This window comes from Hemitrygon akajei, chromosome 12 (assembly GCF_048418815.1).
Source record: "Hemitrygon akajei chromosome 12, sHemAka1.3, whole genome shotgun sequence".
Classification (NCBI taxonomy): Eukaryota; Metazoa; Chordata; class Chondrichthyes; order Myliobatiformes; family Dasyatidae; genus Hemitrygon; species Hemitrygon akajei.
Window position 1 is genome coordinate 66,395,214 of NC_133135.1, and position 21,738 is coordinate 66,416,951.

The window sequence follows — 21,738 nt, forward strand, 5'->3', positions numbered from 1 at the left end:
TCAGGATTTCTCTCACATTTCTCTGATGCCAGGTTATCTAGGACTCATATCAGAACCCCAGATCCCACATCAAGATCCACTTCCAGCTCCAAAGGTTCAAATGTTTATTTTATTCTCAAATGCAATACAACTCTGATACTTGTCTTCTCCAGAAAGCCATTACATGCATAAGAAATAGGAGCAGGAGTAGGCCATCCGGCTTATCGAGCCTGCCCTACCATTCAATAAGATCATGGCTGATCTGTCCGTAAACTCAGCTCCATCTACCTGCCTTTTCCCCATAACCCTTAATTCCCTTACTATGTAAAAACCTATCTAACTGTATCTTAAATATATTTAGTGAGGAAGCCTCAACTGCTTCCCTGGGCAGAGAATTCCAGAGATTCATCACTCTCTGGGAAAAACAGAATATAGAAAAAAAAATACAGAAGGACCACGGGAGTTGTCGAAAAATAACACACCAATTAACACCCACAGCACCAAAAAGAAAAAGAAACAAAATTTGCAAGGCCCAAAATCGCACAATCCCTCCCCAGTAGAAAAAACATAGCGACAACAGCATCAACTTCCCCACCACTCCCCTGCAGGAAAAAACAGGGTCAATAACAATCCCCAATCCTTCCCCCGCAGAAAAAACGTGACAACAACAATCCCCGACCACCTCACTCACAGAAACAAACAGTGATAGTAACATCAAAACCCCAAATCCGATCTCACACACAAAAAAAAACTAACAGATCACCCGCCCGCCAATTAGCTATAAAAAAAACTGAAGGAGGTCAATATAAAGCTCCAAATCTAGCTGCACTATGCTAGTCAAATCAGACCTGTCATTGACTTACTCCCACTCTGACATTGTGGGATCTGAAATGGCTGATGAGGCTAATATGGAAACTACAAACTCTTCCACAGCATGGCCTGTGGCAGATATCGGAACAGTTTATAACAGGGGTCGGCAACCTTTTTGCCTCTGTGGGCCTGATCGCGTATTAATGAGTGGACGGTGGGCCAGATAAATGCCATAAAAAAACTTGAAATATGGGAATTATCCATTTAAATACATCTAGTTATGTTTTGCCTCAAATTAATGAATAACTCATGCTAGAAAATCATTTGTGCGTAAGGTTGCCTAGCCCTGCTTTATAAGGTGGATCACTCCTTCCCCCAACTGCACAGAGCTTCTGTGTGCTTCCAGTGCATGAACATAAAGCTCTCAAATATTCCTTCTCTGTTTGGCCACTTTAAGGGAGCACTGGCACAAGAAAGCAACATCCAGCGTCCAAGCCATGCTCTCTGCCATTTTGCATTTTATCCAGGAGACTTTGAACACATCCTCGAACCTTTTTCTCTATAACCTGGTAACCCCTTTCCATTACATAGCACGGGCTGGAGAATAACAGGTAGAGCTCTGTTGTCTCAGAGACTGCAGTCGCTGACATCCCGAGCAAAGAACACAAACAAACTGAACTCACTGGGCAAGCTGCACGTGTGGAGGCAAAGGAAGAGTTGACATTGCTTGAAGAGTGCCTGCATCAAGACTGAAGGTTAGGGGGAAGATAGCCAGAACTAAACGTGAGGGAGAGGGGAGACACAGAGGTGGGTAGGTGATGGTGCAACCAGATGAGGAGCAGATGATAGACAAAATGGTGCTCCATAGTCATTGGGGAAATTCAGACAGAGGCTGATGGGTGGAAATGGATGAGGGTGGGGAGGAATCTTGGAGAATATTAGGAACTGTGATTGAGGGCAGGCAGAGGACACACACACAGGACATGTGATAGGTTGAACTAGATAAGGCAGTGCTGAAGGGTAGATGGAGAGGGAGGGGAAGAGGAAACACAGAGAGAAGAAACAGTTGGATTGACATGTGGATAACAGACAGGTGGAGCCAGGTGGGAGAAAGGCAGGTAGGAAGGGATGGAGACTGAAAAAATGTGAACGAAGGTAAAGAGAGAACCCCTCTCTGCTGGACTGGTGGGAATGGGAAAGGAATAGAATAGAGGGGCAATAAATTACCTGAAGCTGTTAAATTCAATGTATACACCAGTGGCTTTCAGGCAAGCAAAGTAGATTATGAGGTACTCTTCTTCCAGCCTACTTCATCGAGGCAGTGGAGAAGGCAGAGGACAGTCTGGTCAGTGTGGGAATGAGAAAGGGAGCTGAAATTTCAAAAACACTGCAGTACAGTGCTGATGGGTATGTAGTTTCTACAACAGGGGGCACATCTCTGGTTCCATCTATCACCTATCAGCCAATGTCTCGTCTTTCCCTCTACAGACTCAGTCCAGAGCAAAGTCTTAACCTGAGCCATTGAACATCCCTTTGCCTCCACAGAGGCTGCTTGACCCATCGAGTTCCTCCAGTAGTTCATCTTCTGCTCATAGCTCTGGTGATCACAGGTCAGTCACTATACAACAATAGGTACGTTTCCACTGATTGGTCCATCTCTAGCCCAAGTGAGCACTGATTTGTCACTGTGTAACACCGGGATACAAACCTAATGGATATGGGTCTGTCTCTAAAGCGTTAGGGTATGCTAGTAGTGGATAAGGTCTGTCAATATATTTGCTTTATTAGGTACACCTGCTCATTAATGCAAACACCTAATCAGCCAATCAGGTGGCAGCAACTCAACGCGTAAAAGCATGCAGACATGGTCAAGAGGTTCAGTTGTTGTTCCGATGATACATCAGAATGGGAAGAAATGTGATTGAGATGAGTTTGAAAAAACAAAAATAAAAAAACCCCCGTGAACGACAGTACTGTGGATGAAAACACCCTGTTAATGAGAGGTCAGAGGAGAGTGGCCAGACTGGTTCAAGCTGACAGGAAGGCGACAGTAACTCGGATAACCACACGTTACAACAGTGATGTGCAGAAAAACATCTCTGAACACACAACACAACAAATCTTCAAATGGATGGGCTGCTACAGGAACATAGACCCAGTGGCCACTTTATTAGGTACGGGAGGCACCTAATAAAATGTCATTGAGTGTGCAACACTGCAGCACAGTATTGATAGGTGCAGGGTCTGACAGGTACGTTTGTCTCTCCAACAACAGGCTGTAACTAATGGTGGGAAATGTCCGTATTTCTATGGGATACGGTACTGACAGGGACAGACAGCATTGTCATTGTATAACACTAGGATACACTACTGCTGGGAAAACATTTCTAAACTGGATTTGCATTTTAATAGAGCTTTCGTAAAGAGCCACACCAAGCACAATGCATCGCAAGATTCACTGATTAACCATTTGGGGCTCAGCCTGCTTCCAGACTGTACTTGTGTCTGAGACGGGCAGGTGTAGTGAACTAAAGGGATTTACTGCTATCGAGCTGGGAAATGCAGCTCAGGAATGGCAACGTGTTATGCTTTGTAACTTCAAAACATTCAAAGGAAGAATGGGAGTCCAAAATGTGTGTCTAACTTTGTGTTTCCTTTAAGTGGGGTGTGCACATATCACCTGGTAGTGTGATAACATATGTAATTCACATATACATACATTTAACCTGCAATGAATTATTTAAACAAAAGAATGCTATATATACACACACACACACACAATTCCTCAAATATTACTGAAATATCAAATACACAACAGAAAAGTCAGCTCTTCCAGAACGAGGCATTAAACTAGTTCAAAAAATTCAGGCAGATTCAATGTCATATTATTCTCTGAATGGCCCAGAACAGTCTTCAGAGTTTCTCTGCTTCAGGGGCTCAGAGTCCCAGTTCCTGTTGACTTTTGAATAGACCATTCTGATAAAAATCATCATTAGGCAGAGGCAGAAATGCTTTTCAAAATATGCTTGGAGATGTTGTAACACAAAGTACTGCAGGCACTAAAATATAACATTGTAAGACAGAAATACAAGGGGTGGGCAGATGGCAGGGCAGTGAACTAAAGATGGGCATATTTTCCAACTTGGCCTCAAAGGTTTCGGGGAGGGAAACAGGAATTGCATCAAACTATTATTCACAAACATCAGTAGTCCAAATTATCAGGCGGGAAACAGATTCATCAAGCTTCTTCATCAGGATTGCAGGATATTTCTGTGTCTGGTCTGTAATTCACTGTATTTCTCTGGGATACAATACTGACAGGGACAGCATTGTCCCTGTCTAACACTGGGATACATTACTGCTGGCAGATATTTCTAAACTGGATTTGCATTTTAATAGAGCTTCTGTAAAGAGCCACACCAAGCACAAAGCATTGCATGATTCATGATTTAATTGTGAATTGTGTAGAACTCTCTGCTGAACCTGTCAGGTAAGATACAGGCATGAAGGATAAAGTGCGAGTGCTCAGATCAAAGTCAGCTTGTACGTGGACTATTCATCATCTTCTGCTCAGATTCTCATCAAGTTTACAGATTAGTATCTGCGACCAGTTTGCCTCAACAACTTGAGTCACTGCAGGAAGTACAAGGCCATGCATAATGGCAACTGGTCCAATTGATCCTCCATTCTTTTCAATGCTAAGTCTGACTATCTGAAGATGTTAGGGATCTGGTTCAGAGGAGCCGGGTGAGACACAAAAACTAGCTGGATGAGATCAACAAGCTCAAAATAAAATAGGGAAAATGAGAACAGAGCTTCCTCTCGAAGGCAGGCAAGACCCTGGTCGTCAGGCACGAGGTGCTCACAGTCTGCTGTACTTGATGCAGGTGCGGCCCACGGCCTGGTCCTCCACTGCGGCTGTCACCCGAGCAATCTTCTATTTCACCTGGGGCTCTAAGATAGCTTGTGATACACATTTTTTACTGAACAGGGAGGATGCATACCCAACATTACCTTATTCCTGACAGCCACCTTTGTGTGTTCAAGCCATACACAGAACAAAAGTACACAAGTACTTCACTGTGTGTTGAGGTTCTATGTGTCCCCAATATTGTGAAAAATGGGTCTGGCCTAGTTACTGCGCAATGTTCCCTTCAAATGGATCGTGCCGCAGTACCTGCTCTTTGTAAAAAAAAATTAAACCCTTCAGAGGATCACAAATTCATCAGACAAACAGTTCCTGTTTCCTAAGTAACTCTACAGGTCATTTATAAGAATGCCTCATCAGAACTCTCAAGCGAGAACCAAGACCTCACTTGGCTGGCAGTGAGAGAAGCATTCCCCATCAGGTCCTTCCCCCAGTCAATCTCACACATCACCTTCGTGATGCCTGCAATGAGGGAGAGATCAAGTTCTTTGTAGATTGTGCCTTTGAAGAGAAGGTCTGGCAAAGGTCAAGCTGTGTCTCCAGCAGCTGCATAACAGAAGACTCTCTGGTACAAGAGCTGCTTCCAGGGATACACGCCAAGACAAACATCAAGTGCTGCTGGAAGATCATCAGCTTAGTGAAAAATGCACTCTGATCAACCCAAAACTTGCTGGTTCCCCAGTACAACGGGATGTCAGTAGGTGAATGTTGTGTTCGAGGCTGCAGGACGCACTGACGCTGGGCTCAGCTAACACAAAGGAGTTGTGGGGAAGCTGTCCAGTCTAAGGTTCTGCCATCACTACGCACTGAGAGGCTGTGTTCTGCATAACAGCCCCGAACAGCTGGAGACCTCGCGTAGACATAGAATACCTCAGCTTAATGATATGCCAAATGTATAACTTGAACACAAAATGAGTACGCAGTTTGGAGGACACTATGAACATAAAAACAAATACTGTTTACTTTTTTATGAAGATTATGAAGATTGGGAAAAGAAATATTGAAAATACTCAGTAGGCAAGGCACTGTATGTGGAGAAAATTAGTATTACAAGATCAATTTACTTCCAACATTTACCTTATGACAGATGTTCAGTCATTGACAAAGTGCAAAGGAGCACCAGAGATGTAAGAATTCGAGCCAGAGGGTCTGCACTTGTGCTGTAGTGCTCTTGGAGTTGGGCATAAAACAATAAACAAGGAAGAGGAAAGTGAAAACATCCAGAAGTTTAATAATTAACTTACATCCTGATGGAGATAAACTAGTGGAGAGCGCACTTGTTGAAGACAGTTTTCTCCTTTATAAGATTGCTGAACAACTTGCGCACACACACACACACACACACACCCCAATTGTAAACTAATATATTTATATGCATAGATATGTTAAATGTTTCCTCATTAATTAACAATGTAATTGCATTTTTTTGAAATGTCACATCACAGGTCATAAGACAGTGAAACACTTAACTGTTCATCAAGGTACTAACATCACTGCCCGTGTCCGCAGTGCAGCTAGCTCGCCTGCATTGAGTAGTAACAGGTTTAAGGCTGTAGCTATTATTACTGCCGAGTGAACCAGCATTGTAGGTCACTGCAGTTTTGGGGAGGCATTTGAAGAATGATCACTGCCAGCAGCATTTTGCTGTTCTGTTCTGTTCTGTTTGCTGTTCTAAAGCAGGCGTTGTGCCTCAACAGCTCAGTCTCTTGGCTTAAGAAACACAGTCAAGGATGTCCTGGAGAGGTGAAATAAAAATCAAACCTGAGTCTTGATAACACCAGCATATGTTGTGAAATTTGTGAACTTGTAGAAATTGGATGACAGAGGGCAAGAAGCTGTTCCCGAATCGCAGAGTCTGTGGTTTCAGGTTTCTGTATCTCCTTCCCGGTGGTAACAGTGTGAAGAGGGCATGCCCTGGGTGGTGGCAATCCTTAATGATGGATGCCACCTTCCTAAGGTACCATCCTTGAAGATGTCTTGGACACTATGGAGGCTGGTGGCCAAGATGGAGCCAACTAATTTTACCAGTTTCTGCAACTTACTTCAATCTCCTTCAGTAGCCCCCCCACTCCACCAGACAGTGACGCAGCCTGTCAGAATGCTCTCCACGGAACACTTGTAGAAGTTATCAAGTATTTTAGTTGACAAACCAAATCTCTTCAAACTCTTATTGAAATATGCCACTGTCTTGCCTTCTTTATAACTGCATCAATATGTTAGGACCAGGTTAGGTCCTCAGAGATATTGACACCCAGGAACTTGAAGCTGCTCACTCTCTCCACTTCTGATCCCTCTGAGGATTGGTTTGTGTTCCCTTGTTTAATCCTTCCTGAAGTCCACAATCAGCTCTTTCGTCTTACTGACGTCGATGATGGTTGCTGCTGCAACACCACTCAACTAACTGGTATGTCGCTCTTGTACATCCTTTCGACAGCATCTGAAATTCTGCCAATAATGGCTGCATCATTAGCAAATTTATAAATAGTATTTGAGCTGTGGCTAGCCACACAGTCATGGGTACAGAGAGAGTAGAGCAGTGGGCTAAGCACACACCCCTGAGGTGCACCAGTGTAGATCGTCAGCGAAGTGGAGATGCTATTTCCAATTTACAGATTGCGGTTTTCTGGTTAGGAAGTCAGCGATCCAGTTACAGAGGGAGGTAGAGGACTAAGTTCTGTAGCTTTCCAATCAGGACTGTAGGAATGATGGTGGTAAACCGCATCCTGACAGAATTGTTCAAAATAGGCCAACAGTCACTGGGGTGGAGAACACAGGGGTCGTGATCACACATACTAAAGTCACGCGTTTCCTCCTGCATTTTCCTTCATTTTGATGGCAGCCAGAGCAGCAAAAGGAAAGACTGCTGCTGGAGATGAAAGAAAACACTGTCTTAAAGCACTTTTCACTTCCCTTTAACCCAGGTGGCAAAGACAGAGTAGTTACCATCACTGCAGACAGTGCCAGTCGTGTTTTAATGCACCTGTAAGGATATTTTTTTTTAAAAAACACTCTTTACAAAACATAAAGGCTTTTTAAAAAATGTTAATTCTCCAATTTTCTACATCATTTTTGAGAGGAGAGGAAGGGGTTGCCTGACTTAGCAACAGGACTAAATGTAGCATAAACTTAACTCGCAATAAGGGCGAAACCCTACTTCAAGGCCCCTGACTATAACTGATAACTTAAATTAGACCATAGGACCATAAGACTTACAAGGAGAATTAGGCTATTCAGCCCATCAAGTCTGCTCTGCCATTCTACCATGGCAGATCCCGGATCCCTCTCAACCCCATACACCTGTTTTTTTGCCATATCTTTGATGCCCTGACCGATCAGGAAACTATCAAATGTTTCCTTAAATATAGCCATGGACTTGGCCTCCACTATATTCTGTGGCAGAGCATTCCATGGATTCACTACTCTCTGGCTAAAAAAAAAAAATCCTCCTTACCTCTGTTCTAAAAGGCTGCTCTCAATTTTGAGGCTGTGTCCTCTAGTTCTGGATACCCTCATCAAAGGAAACATCCTCTCCATGTCCACCCTCTCTACTCCTTTCAACATCCAGTAGCTTTCAATGAGAGCCCCCCATTCTTCTAAATTTCAGTGACTACAGGACCAAAGCTGCCAAACACTTTCATTTCCTGAATCATTAATGTGAACGTCCTCTGGACTCTCTCCAATGATAACATAAGCTTTCTGAGATGTTGACAATACTCCAAGTGCAACCTGACTAGTGTCTTATAAAGCCTCATCATGATTCCCCTTGCTTTTATATTCTATTCCCCTTGAAATAAATGCCAACATTGCATTTCCCTTCTTTATCACAGACCCAACGTGTAAATTAACCTTCTGGGAGTCTTGCATGAGGACTCCTAAGTCCCTCTGCACCTCCGATGTCTGAACCTTCTCCCCATTTAGATAATAGTCCACATTATTATTCCTTTTACCAAAATATATTATCATACATTTCCCAACTTAATTAAGAATTTAGTATTTATTGCAAAAAGATATAATAGGTCCCTAAGCTGCCCATTCAGGGCTCTCAGGAAATAACAATTATCCAGGATACATAGTGCAGAGTGGTAGCAATATCATTTCCTTTTCTCTCTTTTGTAGTTACACAATTGTCTTTTGCACATAGTTTGCCCATCCTTTTGGGTGCGATCTTCCATTGATTCTATTGTGTTTCTTGGATCTACTGTGTTTGCCCACAAGAAAATAAATCTCAGAGTTGTATATAGTGACATTTTTCTTCGATAATACAGTTACTTTGAATATAACAGATTAAAACAGGCAAAAGTCAGGCAAATGGAGTCAGAGCTTTCAAATGTTACTGTTTACTTTTGGAAGGAAATATACACTGTCCCCCATTCCCAGGGAGTCAAGTAAATGCCAGCCGACCTGAGCCCCAGGTCATCTTCGACACACATAAACTAGGATTTGAACTTCCTTAAGGGCTTGTGGATGGTATTTATCCAATATTTCTCCGGGATCCTGGCAATCTTTCCAGAAACTGTGGAAATATAGGGTTGTGACGGGTTCCTCCTCTAAACCATCTCTAAGACCACCTCATTTACCTTTTCCTAGTTCCAATGTCTTCATGTCTAAAATCAGAGGAGAAATAAGGTTCTTGCCCATATCTCCTGCAACTCCACATAAATTCCCTGTGGTCTTTAAGAGGCCTTATTCTCTCAAGTTACCTTTTCCATTAACATATAAAATCTCTGGATTATCCTTAATCTTCTCTGCCAAAATTATCTCATGTCCCCCTTTTCCTTCTTGAGTACACTTCTGCATCTCTTGTCCTACTCCAGGGATTCACTTGATTCCAGATGCCTGCACCTGACACATGCCTCCTTTTTCCTGGCCAGGGTCTCAAAATCCCTCATAATCCAGGATTCCCTACTCCTCACTATCACTATCTCACCTTTAAAAGCCTCTCAATTGTCTGTCGACCCTCTGGCTACAAACAACCTCCTCCAATCAACGGTTGAAAGCTCCTGAATCATACTGTCAAGACATTTCAATCTGTGAATCAGTTCCTTCTCTTTCCATAACTGTTTTAAAACTAAATAAACTATAATCACTGATCCCAAAGCACTCCCCCACTGTCAGCTCAGTCAATTGCTCCAGCCTATTACTCCACGCTAGGTCAAGCATTGCCCATTCCTGGCCATTCTCCATTCGGGAGACAGAGACAGAGATAGATCAGAGTTATCGGGAGGTAGTCACACCGAAAAGACAGGAGGTAGGCAAATGGGTGACAGTCAAGAGAGGCAGGGGGAGCAGACAGAGAGAGCAGAGCACTCCTGTGGCCGTTCCCATCAACAATAAGTATACCGTTTTGGATACTGTTGGTGGGGATGACCTACCAGGAACGAGTTGCAGTGGTCCTGTCTCTGGCACTGAGGTTGGACCCTCGACTAGGAAGGGGAGGAGGGAAGAGAAGAGAACGGTAGTGATAGGGGATTCTATAGTCAGGGGGGCAGATAGGAGATTTTGTGGGGAAGATCAGGAGTCTCGGATGGTATGTTGCCTCCCTGATGCCGGGGTCTGGGACATCTCAGATCGGGTGCAGGTAATTCTCGAGAGGGAGGGCAAGAACCCAGATGTTGTGGTCCATGTAGGGTAGGATGAGTGAGGGGGTCCTGCGTAGTGAGTTCAGGGAGTTAGATGCGAAGCTGAAGGGCAGGACCTCCAGGGTAACAATCTCAGGATTGCTACCTGTGCCACGTGCGAGTGAGGCAAGGAACAGAAAGATTATACAGAGTAATACATGGCTGAGAGGATGGTGCAGGAGGGAGGGCTTCAGGTTTTTAGATAATTGGGCTTTGTTCCAGGGAAGGTGGGATCTGTTCCGACGGGACAGTTTACACCTGAACTGGAGCGGTACTAACATTCTTGCAGGAAAGTTTGCTAGTGCTGCTCGGGGGGGGTTAAACTAAATTTGCAGGGGGCGGGGATCCAGAATGTGAGAGAGGATAGCGAGACGAAGAACAAAGGACAGGTGGGGACTACACGGTTCCGGAATACTAAGTGTGTAGTAGAGAAAGGTGAGGCGGAACAAGTGATAAGGAGGACACATGTACAGAGGGATGGTCTGACGGAACATGGAGTTAAATGTGCAGAAAGAATAAGTAAATTTAGGAAGGACAACAAAATTCAAGGGGCATATAGCCCGATAGGAGTTCGGAGAGCTGGGTTAAGCACAGTAGGCAGCAATTTAAACAGAGAGAGGAGAAATGGGCTAAAAATTCTACATCTGAATGCACGAAGTGTCAGAAATAAGGCAGATGAGCTTGAAGCTCAGGTGCGAATGGGTAACTATGATGTTGTTGGGATAACGGAAACATGGCTGCAGGGAGATCAGACCTGGGAAATGAATGTACAAGGGTATACGTGCTATCGTAGGGACAGAAATGTGGGCAGAGGGGGTGGGGTGGTCCTGTTGGTGAGGAATGAGATTCAGTCCTTTGCAAGGAGGGACATAGGATTAGGAGAAGTAGAGTCTGTGTGGATAGAACTGAGGAACAGTAAGGGCAAAAAGACTCTAATGGGTGTTGTCTACAGGCTCCCAAACAGTAGCATGGATATTGGGTGCAAGTTGAATAGGGAGTTAACATTTGCATGTGGCAAAGGTAATGCTGCAGTAGTTATGGGTGATTTCAACATGCAGGTGAACTGGGAGAATCAGGTTGTTGCTGGACCCCAGGATAGGGAGTTTGTAGAGTGCCTACGGGATGCATTCTTGGAACAGCTTGTACGAGAGCTGACCAAGGACAAGGCTATTCTGGACTTAGTGTTGAGTAATGAACAGGATTTGATAAGCGATCTTGAAGTAAAGGAGCCATTAGGAGGTAGTGACCATAATATGATAAGTTTTTATCTGCAATTTGAGAAGGATAAAGGCAGATCGGAGGTGTCAGTGTTGCAGTTGAACAAAGGAGACTATGGAGCCATGAGGGAGGAGCTGTCCAAAGTTAAATGGACGGATATCCTAGCAGAAAAGACAGTGGAACAGCAATGGCAGGTATTCTTGGGAATAATGCACAAGGTGCAAAATCAGTTCATCCCCCAGAGAAGGAAGGATTCAAAGGGGGGAAAGGGGCCACAGTGGTTGACAAAGGAAGTCAGAGATTGCATAGCATTAAAAAAAAAGTATGACAGAGCTAAGGTGAGTGGGAAGACAGATGATTGGGAAATTTTTAAGGAACAACAGAACTTAACTAAAAAGGCAATACGGGGAGAAAAAATGAGGTACAAACGCAAGCTAGCCAGGAATATAAAGGAGGATAGCAAAAGCTTTTTTAGGTATGTGAAGAGAAAGAAGATAGTTAAGAACAATGTTGGGCCCTTGAAGAATGAATTGGGTGAAATTGTTATAGGAAACAGAGAAATGGCAGAAGAATTTAATAAGTACTTTAGATCTGTCTTCACTAGGGAAGACACAAGCAATCTCCCAGATGTATGGATGGGCCAAGGACATAGGGTAACAGAGGAAATGAAACAGATTGACATTAGGAAGGAAATGGTGATGAGTAGACTGATGGGACTGAAGGCTGACAAATCCCCAGGTCCAGATGGTCTGCATCCTAGGATACTAAAGGAGGTGGCTCTGGAAATTGCAGATGCATTGGTAATCATTTTCCAATGTTCCTCAGATTCAGGATCAGTTCCTGAGGATTGGAGAATAGCTAATGTTATCCCACTTTTTAAAAAAGGAGGGAGGGAGAAAACAGAGAACTATCGTCCTGTCAGCCTAACATCAGTAGTGGGGAAGATGCTAGAGTCCATTATTAAAGATGAAATAGTGGCATATCTAGATAGCAGTGATAGGATTGGGCCGAGCCAGCATGGATTTACCAAGGGCAAATCATGCTTGACTAATCTATTGGGAGTTTTTCGAGGATGTAACCAGGAAGTTAGACAAGGGAGATCCAGTGGATGTAGTGTACCTCGATTTTCAGAAGGCATTTGATAAGGTCCCACATAGGAGATTGGTGGGTAAAATCAGAGCTCATGGCATTGGGGGGAAGATATTGACATGGATAGAAAACTGGTTGGCAGATAGAAAGCAAAGGGTAGCGGTGAATGGGTGTTTCTTGGAATGGCAGGTGGTGACTAGTGGGGTGCCACAGGGCTCGATATTGGGACCACAGCAGTTTACGATTTACATCAATAATTTAGATGAAGGCATTAAGAATAACATCAGCAAGATTGGGTGGCAGTGTGACATGTGATGAGGATGTTAGGAGAATTCAGGGTGACTTGGATAGGCTGAGTGAGTGGGCAGATACTTGGCAGATGACGTTTAATGTGAATAAGTGTGAGGATATCCACATTGGGAGTAAGAACAGGAAGGCAGATTATTCTCTGAATGGTGTAGAGTTAGGTAAGGGAGAAATACAAAGAGATCTAGGGGTCCTTGTTCATCAGTCACTGAAGGTGAATGAGCAAGTGCAGCAGGCAGTGAAGAAGGCTAATGGAATGTTGGCCTTTATTACAAAGGGAATAGAGTACAAGAGCAAGGAAATCCTTTTGCATTTGTACAGGGCCCTGGTGAGACCACACCTGGAGTATTGTGTACAGTTTTGGTCTCCAGGGTTAAGGAAGGACATCCTGGCTGTAGAGGAAATGCAGCGTAGATTCACAAGGTTAATTCCTGGGATGTCCGGACTGTTTTACGCAGAGAGGTTAGAGAGACTGGGCTTGTACACGCTGGAATTAAGGAAATTGAGAGGGGATCTGATTGCAACATATAAGATTATTAAGGGATTGGACAAGATAGAGGCAGGAAATATGTTCCAGAAGCTGGGAGAGTCCAGTACCAGAGGGCATGGTTTAAGAATAACGGGTAGATCATTTAGGACAGAGTTAAGGAAAAACTTCTTCTCCCAGAGAGTTGTGGGGGTGTGGAATGCACTGCCTCAGAAGGCAGTGGAGGCCAATTCTCTGGATGCTTTCAAGAAGGAGCTAGATAGGTATCTTATGGATAGGGGAATCAAGGGATATGGGGACAAGGCAGGAACCGGGTATTGATAGTAGATGATCAGCCATGATCTCAGAATGGCGGTGCAGGTTCGAAGGGTCAAACGGTCTACTTCTGCACCTATTGTCTATTGTCAAATCTATTCAAGGCTGCCAGTGACTTTTGCATCACTTTCCAGTCTCTCATTTACGGTACTTCCCTGATGCTACAGATCAATCGCCTGCCAACCTAGTTTAAAGCCAACCCAACTGCACCTGCAAACCCGTCTCACTTATACAGGTCACCTCTGCCTCAGAAACGATCCCAAAGATCAAAACATCTGAATCCCCCACACTAATTTTTCAGCCACACACTCATCTGGCACATCCTCCTGTTCTTACTAGTACTTGGCACTGGAAGCAATCAAAAGATTACTTCCCCTGAGGTCCTGCTTTTTAGCTTCTTCACCCGCTCCTTAAATTCATTCTGTAGTAACTTATCTCTTGCTTGGCCTACATCATTTGGGCCAACGTGCACAATGACTCACAATGCATCTCAATTCCATCCCTGGCCTAACGCCACCTCAGACTGCTGCTCTCTACAGCTTAATCTCAACCCAGCCCAGCTACACTCTCCCCCACAATGTGCAACCCAGCCAGGGGAGACCCCCATGGTGGAGCTGCATCATCCCACTAAAGGGTGGAAGGGCTCTGTGCACATTAGTGCGCTTCCGTACTAAACGAATCATCATTTGACTGAAAATCGTCACCTGGGACCTTCACACGAACGAGGGGAATTCCCATACGGCAGCTTTATCCGGACTTTCCAAGCATTAGGCGATTACTAACTCAGCTTTTCATTGCAACTGATCCCTTTGCCTCGACAAGTGCACGGCTCTTCTGAAAGCCGGTGCAGAGCTCGGTACACTTGCAGTGGGGACATGGCCACAGGCTCAGGTCACACCCACAGCAGATCCTCCCCGCCAGACCAAAAAAAATCAAATAGAATCAGGCTCATTATCACTGACACGTTGTAAAATTCGCTGTGTTGTGGCAGCAGTACAGCATAAGAACATAAAAACGACTATAATTACAAAATAAAACAAAAGACAAGGATGGAGCAGACACGGGACACTCATAAGTGGCTGATTTCAGACCTCACTGTCTGGCTTCACCCGACACTAACATTTTTCTCTCAAATTACTGGAGGTAAATCCATGCTTCGTTTCCAACCTACATACATCTGTAATAGGCATTTTAAACAAATGTTCTCAATGGGCTATTATTTTAAGTGTTCTTGATGCTTTGTGGTTTCATATTGTTGCTAATGCTACAGACCCAAACACTTTCAGAATCCATTTTTTTTAAGCGAAAGCTGTGGGAAAACGGCATTTTCAGAGCTGCTAACCAAAAGATGGAACTTTCATTTCAGTTTTCTTTTAAAGGATGTGGCAAGTTCGCATGAGACTCTGTGACCTGCTGCTAACTTCAAGTTGTTCTACTATTTCATTTGTAAACAGGAAGGTTGCTTGCCTTGTCCCTTTCTTTAGTTGCCCCTCAATCATGCACAAAGGTATGGATATACTGTGCTGTGCATAATAGCTGACAACCAGAAAAGTATGGCCAGTGACGAGGCACGATAAACACGTCTGCTTCAACTGCAGGGGCCTCAGTGTTAACAATCGCACTCTCTGCTGACTCAGCACGTAACACAGCTCAAACTGTCAGCCTCTCCCTCCACTCCCATCCCAACTTTTTCCATGATTTGTTCGGCAATATTTTACACAATGATTTCCCAAAACCCACCCAGGAGAAGTAGGAAACTGCGAATAATATTAACATATTGTAACTGAGCTCAAAGAGCTTTAAACCTAGGTCCGCTTTACAAATATTACAGCAGGAGAAATATTAGTGGGAAAGAAATCTTCCTCAAGAAAATGAACAGTGTTTACAGGTTGCTACATTGCTAAAATAACTTATAGTCTCGCTAGGAAGGTCATTGATTTGATTCCAGCTGCACGTTGAGTTTGTTGAGATGAAATTGCAGCATACAAGAGCCACATTTGGCCTTGAACTGCAGACAGGCTTTGGGGCCGGCAGAAAGCAGGGTGCAAGAGAGGCAAAAGAAGTTCATTTGAATGCTTGTTATTCAAATGAAATAATGCATGTAACGCAAATGGGTCAAGGAAATAAAAAGAGGACGCATCTTTTAGCTTGGTGTGAATGTAGTGCTACATTACAATGAGAACTCCACCCCCCCCCCCCCCCCAAGCAAATCACATTTCTCATTTCAAGCCTTCAATAACTGTGCATGAACTATGTCTAACAGGAGTTAAATTGGAGGCCAGAAAGCTTGAGTACAGTGGAACAAATGGCACCATGGAAGCCTCGCAACCTCATGCTTAAACTTTCTGCAGCAAGGTCAGATTCAAAAGCATGTTTCTTAGATACGTGTTATTGTATTGCTATACTGCACAGACCCCAGCTACATGGAGGCTTTCCCGTTGCCACTGTGTCACCTGGGCAACTTGGTTATCAACAGAATCCACCCTACTAGTGCATCATGTGGTGACAAACACAAGACAGCGAGCATGGGACTGAATAAAAATAAACACCCAGACTGCTGAAGAGAAGGCTCTTACAAATTAAACAAACAAAATATTTTACTAATCACTATTTATTGGCCATTATTTGGTTGATTGTGGTTTCACATTCCACTAAAATCAATTAATCCATTCATAGAAGTACATGCAAATATCACATGTCACCATTCACATTCTGACAACTTCCTGGTGACTGATTTCACAAATCTCTTATCCTTTTAGTAAAACTCATCCACTATTCCACTTTTAAAACTTGTACCTGTAGCTATGCCCCGTTTCATTGGGAAACAAATTTGTCTGGATCCATTTTAACAAATCCCTTCAGAGTCCAGAAAATTTCAATAATGCCTTTTAAAGTATCCTCTTTTCCAAAATGTTTTCCCCAAGACACAAGAAATCACTTTAATTACTCTATAGCCTCCCTAAGAATAAAAGAAAACCTTCAAATCAGGAGCTATATTAGGAACTTAAAAGAGACTTGCAAGGCACAATTATTTCATCTATTTCTCTTTTCCAAGCCACCTATCACAGTTTCATTGTCTAAGACTTGAACGTTAAAAACCCACCAAACCGGCAATTTTATAAGGTTTTCAAAAATATTTCAGTGCAGCACTCTTAGAAGAATTGATGCCATGCAAATCATCCCAAAATGTTGTTCAACTGATAGAAAATACTAGATGTCTTGATGCCTCAGTCTGGATTAAAAAAGGACGTAGAAGTGCCTGGGGACTGCAGAGATCGGACAGACAGAAAAGCATGTATATAATTTGAGAATTACACACGTTGCCCATCAGCAAGAGAAAACAGGACACAAAATCCAACTAGAACCAGAACTCATGTTGAAACAGGACAGAAAATGGCATTTGTTGAAAGTGAATAAAAAGGCTATGGAGGAAGCGGAAAATGGGTAAAGACAATAGACTTTTTTAGGATCAAGAATAATGCCTTTATTTTTCTCAACTTTTAGTTAAAGTTGTAACCCTTGTTTGATTTGATGTTAGATGGGCAGCCTTTGGACACTTTTATCAATGGTACTACACTAAACACATGTTAATGTTATGATTGGTTCTGCTACCAAAATGTAGCCAAAGGGAAGATTATGTACCCCCCAAGTCATCGAGGGGCAGCATGTTGACATGGGAAAGGGTGGCATGGAAAAATCCTTGGGAAGAGGAGGCTGTGGGAGGAGTCAACAGAATGAGAGAATGGTGGTGTCACAGGTAGACAGGGTTGTAAAGAGAGCTTTTGGCACATTTCCATCATAAATCAGTGCAATGAGTGCAGGAGTCGGGATGTTATGTTCCATTACACGTTAGGACCAACCTAAAGGAAAGATGTCGATAAGATTGAAAGAGTACAGAGAAAATTTACAAGTATGTTGCCAGGACTTAAGAACTTGAGTTATAGGGGAAGGTTAAATTGGACTTTATTTTCCAGAGGAAATTTAATAAAGGTATATAAAATTATGTGGGGTATACTTAAGGTAAGTGCAAGCAGGCTTTTTCCACTGTGGTTGGCCAAGACTAGTACTAGAGGTCATAGGTTAAGGCTAAATATTTACGGGAATGTGAGGAGAAACTTCTTCAGTCAGAGGGTGGTGAGAGTGTGGAACGATCTGCCAGTGGAAATGGTGGAGGCAGGTTCAACTGCAACATTTAAGAGAAATTTAGGTAAGTACATGGATGGGAGGATTATGGAGGGGTATGATCCAGATCCTGGTCAATGAAACTCGGCAGAATAACAGTTTGGTACAGACTAGATGGGCTAAAGGGCCTGTATCTGTGCTGTAGTGTCCCATGACTCCATGAAAGAGGGGGAAATAAAGTTGGATTTGAGCTAGCTGCTTTTGGCCAAACAGATATGGAGTAACAGAAACAATCCCCGGAGGGCTTATAGGGTGAAAAAGTGAAGTGCACACAGTAAGAGAACACTAATTGTTTTCAGGAGATATTTGCTCAGGAAATTCCTGTGAAAGGTAGTCAGGAATCTGGAAGGCAACCAAATGGTGACAGATCTCAGAAAGAATGAGGAGATTTGCAACAACAGGGCTGAGGGTGAAGTCAGAATTGTAATTCGGAACGTGACAGGGTTTGTTCATGTATGAAGCCCTCCAGGTCGTAACTGAGTGAGCAGAAGATGCAGAAGGAATGTCTAAACAAGAGTTAGCAGAGATGTCTCCCCAGTTGATATTGATCTTAACCAATCAGTATTGGAGAGAAGGCTGAAAAGGGCAAGCAAAGGGGATGAGTGGAGACAGTTAGTTATGAAAAAGTGAAACTATGGATGCTCCTGCCCAACAAAATGGTTCTATTTGTAGGAACAGTAGCAGCTTTGGCATAGGAATATATCAAAGCGTGACATGTCAAGCTAAGCTTAATTTTGTGCCACTCCAACATAATGAAAATCACCCGAGGTTCTGCTTTTGTAAAACAGGAAGTGACTGTACTCAAAGATGCCGACAAAGGACCATGCGGTAGATCCACTCCAGGAAATAATTTAAAAGATTAGAATTGACAGCGCAAAAAGCAAGCAGTTCAGCCTATGTCTTGACTGCTATCTGCACTCACCACAAGCCCTCAATTATAACTACCTTCCAAGAAAGAATGATGGGGGGAGGGGAGGTAAACTAAAGTAAGGACGTTAAAGTGATCAGAGATGTCTTTAGCAGCTATTATAGGTCAAAGGTCTCATAAAGAGGCAAAGTACTGGAGAGTTTAACATCGGTAGCTGAGCGAAGGGCGCTGAGTAGGCTACGGTCAATTATGGAAAACCCTGAACATCCTCTACATAGCACCATCCAGAGACAGAGAAGCAGTTTCAGCGACAGGTTACTGTCGATGCAATGCTCCTCAGACAGGATGAAGAGGTCAATACTCCCCAATGCCATTAGGCTTTACAATTCAACTGCCAGGACTTAAGAACTTTTTTTTAAAGCTATTATTAATGCTTTTTGAGTTAGTGATTTAGATGCATATCATATTATTACTGAGTTAAGTATTGTATGTAATGAGTTTTTGCTACAACAAGTGTATGGGACATTGGAAAAAATGTTGAATTTCCCCATGGGGATGAATAAAGTATCTATCTATCTATCTATCTATCTAAAATAGAGCAGTCTAGATGGTGGCTACATGTAAAAGAATTTTTAAAAAAAAGGTAGTCTAGAAATTAAACACGGAAGTATATTCAAATCAAGAAATGAATAGACCTAGGGGTCTATTAAGCAGGAAGAACTTGAATGAAGACCAAGAGGGAAAAGCTAGTTGAACAAAGAGATAGCTTCCACGAAAATAGTTTTGTAATTAGGATTATATCAGCACTCTGAGAACACGAGTTAAGTAAATTATGCAAATTATAATGCTAAAAGGAGTGGAAAAAAAACAATGTTACATTAGCTGAGACATAATTGGCAAAGTCACAACCACAAGCACATCTACAGATGCTGGAAATCCAAAGCAACGCACACAGAATGCAGGAGGAACTCGGAAGGCCAGACAGCATCTATGGAAAAGAGGAAACAGCCAACGTTTTGGGCTGAGATCCCAAAACGTGCCACTGTTTACTCTTTTTCATAGATGCTGCCCGGCCTGATAACTGGCAAAGTGTTCACAGATTCATGCACTGCCAGCTAGAGAGTAGAAGGAATCCCATTTGCAAGAGAGATTATGCTGAAAGTGTTGCAGACTCAAGCAGTGATAAAAGTGCTGCAAATGTCAGGGAACGTCATCACCCAAAGGGGCATGAAGGATAAGAAATGAATTAAAAAGATTAAATTCCAGCAGAGAATGAAAAATGAAATGGCCTCCAGGGCTGATAGGTTAAAGTAACAGATGTCTTTGCAAACAGAACTCCAGAACCAGGCAGTGGTATGGCATACATATGTTTTCAAGGCCATGGGCCCTGTTGGCAGGGAATAGTGCCTAGGAAGCCTGGCAGCAGAGAATGGGAGCTAGTAAAAGACAGAAGCACTGAAGGGAGCATGGTCCTGAGGGAGGTGTCAGAGAAGGGCTTAGTCAGCCAAGCGAGAACAAACAGGACGATAAAGGATCTCGTGCAAAGAGGAGAACATGCGAGAAGTGAATGATAACAACAGAAATATTGGAAACATTTACGAGCATATTTGCTCTTTTATATTCTGGCACCTCCCTGTGAAAGCTGAGTCACGGGCTGAAATGTCGTTATTACCTCCTCCCATAGATGCTGTCTGGCCTGCTGAGTTCTGTCAGCATTTCGTCTTTTTCACATAAACATCTGATTGCTGGGAGAGGTCTGGCACCTCAGGTAATCTGCCTAATTAGTTAAAACAGGGAGCGTACACACACACACACACACACACACACACACACACACACACACACACACACACACACACACACACACACACACACACACACACACACACACACACACACACACACACACACACACACACACACACACACACACACACACACACACACACACACACACACACACACACAGAGTCATGGAGGTATTAGCAATTGCCACCACCAACAACAGACTGCATATAGCAACATTCTCTTTAAACCAATACTTCCTTCTTTACATCATAAATGCTATTTAAGAACAAAGTTTTATTTCAAATACACTGCATTATCAGTGGATTGTTAGGAAAATAATGAATAATTCTTTATATGAGAGCTGATGGTTTATCAATAAACATCTTTATTTCCTATCTAATTAAAGCAGGAGAGGTATCAAAACACTTGCTAGTTTGAAGAGAGAGCACGGAGATTCTGCCTGAAAAGTTGCTACATGCATTAGTCTAAATAGTTGGCGACCTTTAACATTATAAATGAATTATCTAGAAAGGAAGATAATAATAAATTGAGCTGTTTTTCCTCAATGCTATATGACGCACAACTTCAATGTATTAAAGTACATCCTGACCATGACATGCATTTTATTGACTCCTGGGTAAATATCAGCAAAGCTTACGCTCCACTGTCTTAAATTTGCCACCTGATCATATAGTCATAGAAAAGTACAGTACAGAAAAAGGCCATTTGGCCCATCTAGTCTATGCTAAACCCATTTAAATTGCCTACTCCCATCGACCTGTACTGGGCCCTCCATACCCCTACCATCCATGTAAGTATCTAAACTTTGCTTAAGTGTTCAAATCAAACTTGTATGCACCACTTGTGCTGGCGGTTCATTCACACTCTCGTGGCCCTCTGAGTGAAGAAATTTTCTCTCATGTTCCCCTTAAACTTTTCACTTTTATCCTTAACCTATGACCTCTGGTTGTAGTCCCACCTAACCTCAGGGTAAATGCAAGCAAGCTTTTTCCACTACTGTATCTATACCCTTCATTTTTTAAAATGTAACTTTACCAAATCTCCTCTCAGTCTTCTGTGTTCTAAGGAATAAAGTCCCAACCTATTCAACCTTTCCTTATAACACTGGTGCTCCACACACAGCAACATC

The 21,738-nt window shown here is 43.0% G+C and overlaps 1 protein-coding gene across 7 annotated transcripts in view; it reads right to left on the reverse strand.

Moving 5' to 3' along the window:
• Positions 1-21,738, reverse strand: part of LOC140737136 (low-density lipoprotein receptor-related protein 8-like) — a 114,839-nt gene that overhangs the window by 45,615 nt on the left and 47,486 nt on the right. The window lies entirely within an intron of this gene.